Source organism: Castanea sativa, chromosome 4 (genome assembly GCF_040712315.1).
Source record: "Castanea sativa cultivar Marrone di Chiusa Pesio chromosome 4, ASM4071231v1".
Lineage (NCBI taxonomy): Eukaryota > Viridiplantae > Streptophyta > Magnoliopsida > Fagales > Fagaceae > Castanea > Castanea sativa.
The window spans coordinates 48,529,930-48,536,878 of record NC_134016.1 but is presented as its reverse complement, the minus strand read 5'-3'; the positions used below and the strand labels follow the sequence as shown (position 1 = coordinate 48,536,878).

Below are 6,949 nucleotides of genomic sequence, written 5' to 3'. Positions count from 1 at the left end.
TCCCTTCTACTAAGCTTCCTCAAAACCCAAATCACCAATTTTCTCTCTATTCGGAGTTCTAACTATTTCCAAATAAGACTAAAACTATTACTATATTATATAAAATTATCACTATGACCGCGAGGACTAGCACCAACAGTGGTGGCGTCGGTCCTCCCCACGGCTCATTCCTCTTTCTATTTCTTTCTTCCAAACCTTCCTTTCTCTTTCAATTTCTCTCTTTGACTCAAACCCCAAAATCATGTCTATGACCACCATGACTGGCATCAACACTGCTCAGCACATCGTGCAGAGTTTGAACTCATCAGTGAGGGCCGATGAAGACAACGAGGACAATTTGATCGATCCAGAGGCTGTGGATGAGCTCAGAGAAATCGCGACTAGAATGGTTCGCCAAGTGTATAGAGAAAGAAGTGTGTCACTTGTAGCAGGGTCATTTTTTCCATCAGCCAAGTCGGAAGCTGGCTGTGGCAGTTGGGATTGGAATGAAACAAATCCGGACTCCCCTCTTAACATTTCATCAATCTTCCCATCCACCATGTCTGAGACTGACAGTAGTCCAGAATTCTCTCGTTCCAATTCCGATTCCATAATGTCAATCTTCTTACCAGCCATGTCTCCAAAAGACAGTCCTGAAAACTATGAAATAATTGTTCGAAGTCGTTCCATACCCTCATATTCCATAATGTCAATCTTCCCACCCGCCATGTCTGAACTAGACAGCCCCGATAATTATGAAATAATATTTCGAAATCCTTCCATGCCCTCATATTGTCACTTCTTCCCACCAGACATGTCGGACACTGACAGTTATGGATCATCAACTCCTAATCATCAGCTTTCCATACCCTCATATTATCACTGCTTTCCACCCGACAGGTCGGACACTGACAGTTATGGATCATCAACTCCTATGCAGTTTTCCATACCATCGTTACATTTCCCACCCAACAAGTCAGAGACTATATATAGTAGTTTAGTAAGTAATGGAATTTCTTTGGCTGAGCGGATCTTAGGAGGGATCGAGAAGATGGATAAATGTATTCAAGCTGTCGATATTCTCCAAAGCAATCGCGTCGTTGATCTGATGTTCAGATGCACTGATGAAGATGAAGAGATTCGCTTCAACAGAACCTTGTTGAATTTCAGTCGAGCCGTTGCGCTTGGAGGAAGATCGCCTGAGAATCTCTTTATGATACTAGACGCGTATGATGAGATGGCCGAGGCGATGGAGCAACTGGGCAACAACGGTATTGAGTTCAATCAGGCAATATCAATGCGCACCTGGAACAAGACACTTGTCGATCTTTCGAACAAGAAGCAGAATGCGACCTTGAAGAAACCGATGCAGAGTGGTGACATTCACCCACTGACGCAGACCATGATGAATTGTGTGAAATTGATTGTGGATTATAGTGATACTCAGAACTTGTTGGAAATTGGTGAAGATGATGCTCAATTAGATGCTTTACGAAATCATGATAGCAATAGCTTGAAAATGAATCCGCTAGCTAGGCAATTGTTGGTGTTAATAAACTTTTTGGAGTCCAATCTCATGAAGGAATCGAAGCTCTATGGGGATGGTGCATTGCAGTATATTTTTCTGATGAATAATAGTCTTTATATGAAGCAGAAGGTGAAAGATTTGGATCTTGGTGAACTACTAGGTGATAATTGGGTTCGTAAGCAACATGGGCAGATAACGCAATATGCTATGAGTTATCTTAGGGCTTCATGGACCAAGCCGTTGGAATGTTTGAAAGATATCCCTTGGAGCCCGGGTAATATAGCCTTGAGGGTGGTTTTGAAGGAGAGATTTAAGAAATTCAATGTATGTTTTGAGGAAATCGGGTTCAAACTGCTTGGAAAGTCCCCGATGCTCAACTCCGGGAAGAGTTTAGGATATTTATATCAGAAAAGGTGATCCCAGCTTACCGCTCATTTATGGGAAGGTTTGGGAATCAAGTAGAGAGTGGAAGGCATGCTGGGAAATACATAAAGTACACAGCAGATGATTTAGAGAATTATTTGTTGGATTTGTTTGAGGGATCACCGCGAGTACTGAGCCCTGCTGGCTAGTTGGAAAAGAGTGACCCTGTTTAAGAGAGCTTAATTATATGATGTTGATTTTTGTTGCTTTTAATGTTATAAACTTGGGTTTTTATGAATGTTATTTAATTTTCATGCTGTATATTGGAATAATTTATGTACGTGTCAACACTTTATTGGGCGCCCATGGGCTACTTGAATGTATACTTGCTGTTCTGGCATGTTTGTGTTTTTGTATAAAATTTGTTATTGCAGTTCTATTACTGAGTGTGTGCTGGTTAAAAAACCATTCATTATTGTGTAAAGTGGGATTTCATAAATATTTAGTACTGTAGATTAGCTTTTCTTCTTCATTGAATAGGATATCTGGTGTATGTTTGGAGCTAGCCAGGTTATAATAATCAAAATGCTCATTAATTCCATATATTTCTGAGATATTTGAACATTGATAGTAAATAACAATTTATCAAATATGATATTAAATGGATGAATTGATGAGTGCTGAAGCAAGAAGGATACAATAAGAGCTGGATCATTTGTGAATTGTGTAAAGTAGCACTGACAAGATGTGAGGGAGTAGATTAGAAGGCTTTTGTCACTTCCAACAAAAGTCAATGATTGCATCCACATGAAAGTTATCTGACACAAGTTAAGGGCTCTCCCTGAATGAAAGGAAGGCCGTTAGGTTAAGTTCGTGAATTATGCTAAGGACATAATTTTTGGCACAATTTTGTATTACAACTCTTCATATAGCGAGTTGTGATTGGTAAGGATATGTCAATGGGCCATGTGTGGACACACCCTTACCAAGCACAACTCGTCATGTGGTGAGTTGTGACACAAAGTTGTGCTCCTAACATAATTCTAAGTTCGTAGGTAAAGACAAGGACTACTGGTAAAATGTTGTACACTACAATATGTGGGTCATTTTTTTCAATAATAATAAACATCATGTTGATTCTACAATTTTCATTCACATAATAAACGTCATGTTGATACACCTTGTTGTTAGCAGACGGCTTTTCATACATGCTAGACAAAGCCTTCATCAAATCGACTATGGTCTTTTCTTTCACAACATTGTGAATAATTGATCTTGTCAGAGTTAATCGAATAACTCCCAACACCTGTCTATCAAGAGGGTTCCAATCTTCATCCTTCATAGTTTCAGGTTTCGCTCCAAAAGAGGCAGATGCAATTTCTTCTTATAGAGATAATCTTCAATCTGCATCCTCCAATACGTGAAGTTTGTTTCATCAAATTTCTAAATTCCTGAACCCTTGCCATCTTCTCCGGCCATCGCTTCCACTCTAACCTTAGCTCTGATACTACTCGTTGGCTCCCAAATAATATTATAAAAATATATATATCAATTCAAAATAGCAATCACACACAAGAATACAAATATTTACGTGGAAAACCTTTTTTTTTAAGGAAAAAATCACGGGACAAACTCCGAATAATTTCACTATTATCAAATCAATTACAATAATTCTTGTGTATGCCTCACGGCTAAAAAAAAAAAACTCTTGTTTTTCTTTGCTCTCACACACACAAATTATCTTTCTTAAAGGCGGCAATCCTTTTTCTTTTGTTTTTTCACTATGCGACACCCACCTTTTTTCCACTATGTGGCACCTCCTTTTTCTTCTTGTTTTTGTGTTATGCTCTTTAGCACACCACACACATGCCTTTTATATATTCAATTTTGCTGCCTCACACTTCTAGGAACATATGGAGTGTTGACTTTCCAAGTGTCTCCTATTTCAAGTTGAAATAAAAGTCCTCATCAGTTGGGCTTAGCTTATTAAGGAGATTCACGTGGGCTGGACTTTGGTGCCAACTTGCACCCAACAATCTCCCCCTCCAGCCCACTAATAGGAGGATATTTTCAATCTATCTCTTCAATTCAATTCCATGTCGGTCAAGTTGACTCCAAACTTGACCTTCTTCATTATCTTCATTAACACTGAGAACACTTCATCAACGTCAATCCCTTTCATTCTCAAATAATTAATCTCATATTGGATATCCTTAATCCAATCTCTTGGCTCTCCCTCATCAAAAGCCCAATTATTCTTGTAGCTAACAGTTTGATGTTTTCTAGCAATCCTCTTCTCATGAGGTTCAACAATATCTAGTGGAGGATATTGCTCCCCCTGCTCAAGGCCTCTAGGATCTTTCACTTCATCATCATCCCATGTAGCCTTAGCATCTTCATATTCTTCATCACCTACCACTTCCTTTTCTGAAGCACTATTAGGCAATGAGAATTTCACCCTCTTGGTTTCAACACCATTAATTCAAACACTCATCTTTGGAGTCTTTTCAAAATTTTTAATCTCATTGAACTTCTTACAAGTCTTCATATGAGTCTTGTACAAACCATAACATGCATGTCCTCTTGCAACAACTAGTGGCCCTTTATTAAGTTTCCATCTTCCATTACCAAGGTAGTTACAATAACCCGCTCGATCCATAGCCAATGTGGAAAACACTACTTAAATCTGGAACATGTCGCACATCCTTCAACATCATAGTGCTACCAACATTGGTTTCAATGCACACATCACCATTCCCACAATTTTTGAGTAACTAAAATTACCCATTTTCACTGTACCAAAGTCTCCTGCTTTGTACGTGGTAAACAAACCCTTCGTATGGATAATATGGTAGGAGGTTACCGAATCAACAACTCACTCAACATCATTATTAGCAACATGCTCACACTTTTGTTCTTCAATAGAGAACACCACAACATCTTCATCAATCATAACAGCTGTAGTATTTTTCTCACTATCATTCTTTTCATATTTTCCTTTATTTTGTTCGTTATTCCAATGCCAACAATCTCTTCTTAAGTGACCATTTTTCCCACAATGGAAGCATTCTCTAATTTGCTTGAACTGAGATCTATCTCTTGATTGTGACCTATCATTGAATTTCTGATCATTAGGTCCTCTACTTCTACCTCTACTCTTGTTCTCTGTGACAAAAGCTTGATCTTGTGCATTGTCTATATTTGCATCTCTCCTGCGAACCTCTTCACTTAAAATCAAATTTCGAATATCATCATATTTAAGTTTGTTGTAAAATTTTTGTGTAAGTGTTGTGTCAACAACACTACTCTTAAAATATTTAATTTTATAATAAAGAAAAAAATGTTTCAAATTTTTGCTCATTCATTAAAAATAAATAAATAAATAAACCTTCTATCTGGGACTTTGGTTTACTTTTCTATTGAATAGCAAAACAAAGTTGTTTTTCCCTACACTTTTCTTCTTCATTAGCAATAAATTATACTATCATTCCAACCAACATATCTATATTTATATCTGTGATTATTTCCTCATTCTCTCTATCTCTCTTTCTCCCTTCTATATATGTTTTCTTAGCTTTTATCTTTGTTTAATCAAGTAGTTTTCTTAGCTTTTATATCTGTTTGCTCCAATTCCAAGATGGTGACCACGTGTATGGTTAAAAAGTCATATACTTCAAAAGCAAAAATTTATATCAGTTTCTTTTTTCTTAGTTTCACATTTACTCCTAGTCCTACTCCTAGGTTTGTTATGATTCTTATTTGAGAAATGATATGTCCACAACATTTTTACAACATTTTTACAACAAATCCTAAGTGGCAGGATGTTACTGGTTGTTATTGTTGGGGCAAAAAAGTAATCTTAGTGTTAGGTTCAAATTTGAACCAATAACAACTAACCACCTATAATTTGTTGTAAAAATGTTGTAAAAATGTTGTGGACGTAGCACCTCTCTTCTTATTTATCATATATTTTTATTTAATTAATATTACATATAAATGTAATAAGTTATTATGCATTCAATGATTGTTGTCTTACTAATCTTTTAACTATTAATAAATTTTTTAGACTATTATACAATATAGTTGTATTGTATAATAAATTGTATTAATTTTAGATTATTGTATATAATATGGAAATTGTACATATATATTATATATAATTAATCATTTTATTTTTTAATCACCCCCATGACAAATTTCTACCTCCACCACTGCTAACCCCCTAGAAAAAAAATTATAGAACCGCCACTAACCGGGGCTAAGATTGAGGGTTAGTCACTGATCGATTGATAGTGAGGGAAAGAAAGAAGGGAGTGATAATAACTTAATTTTGCATATATATATATATATATATATATATATATATATATATATATATATATCATTATTAGAAAGCATTATTACATTTGTTTTGAGTTAATTCATACATTTTATATTTGGTTTTGGAATAATGTTGAATAATTGATTTAATGCTTAATTGAATTTTAATACATGAATATGTCTTTTATAGGAAAATATTAAATGAACGGATTTGTGCAAAGAAGAAGAAGACTAAAGGACTTTATTTTTACAAGGGCCATGACGAAGTCAAAGAAGGCCAACCCTATTAAATGTGAGTCCAATTGGAGCAAGGAATTAAAGGGAATTTGTGTCAAATACAAGTCCAATTCGAATTAGGATTCCAGCCTGCGCACCTGTTAGTATTTTGGGCATAACTCTTGGCTTAGATGTCCAATTAAGATGATTTGGGTTAAGTTGAAAAGCTAACTTAAAGAGTTACAACTTTGTGTTTAACTAAAAGTCTGAATTCTGAATTTAAATAGGCCAAAAACGTTGGTTAAATAAAGCCTAAAAACCTAAGATTATCTCCAAATGAGAATTCAACTTATAATAGGATTACTTGACCTATTTAAAGGCTCTTTAGGGAAAAATTTAGAAGAATTGTTGTAGAACAAAATTTAGAGCTTTATTAAAATTTCTTTACAGTTTTTAGAGTTTTATTTGATGTTCTGGCTTACTAGAAGCCTTGTTAAGACAATTATTTTTTTTGGTTTTAATGCTTATGATCTTGTGTTATTG

The 6,949-nt window shown here is 35.6% G+C and overlaps 1 pseudogene; it reads left to right on the top strand.

Moving 5' to 3' along the window:
• LOC142631802 (exocyst complex component EXO70C1-like) lies at positions 1-2,338 on the top strand (annotated as a pseudogene).
• Positions 2,339-6,949: the final 4,611 nt, after the last annotated feature.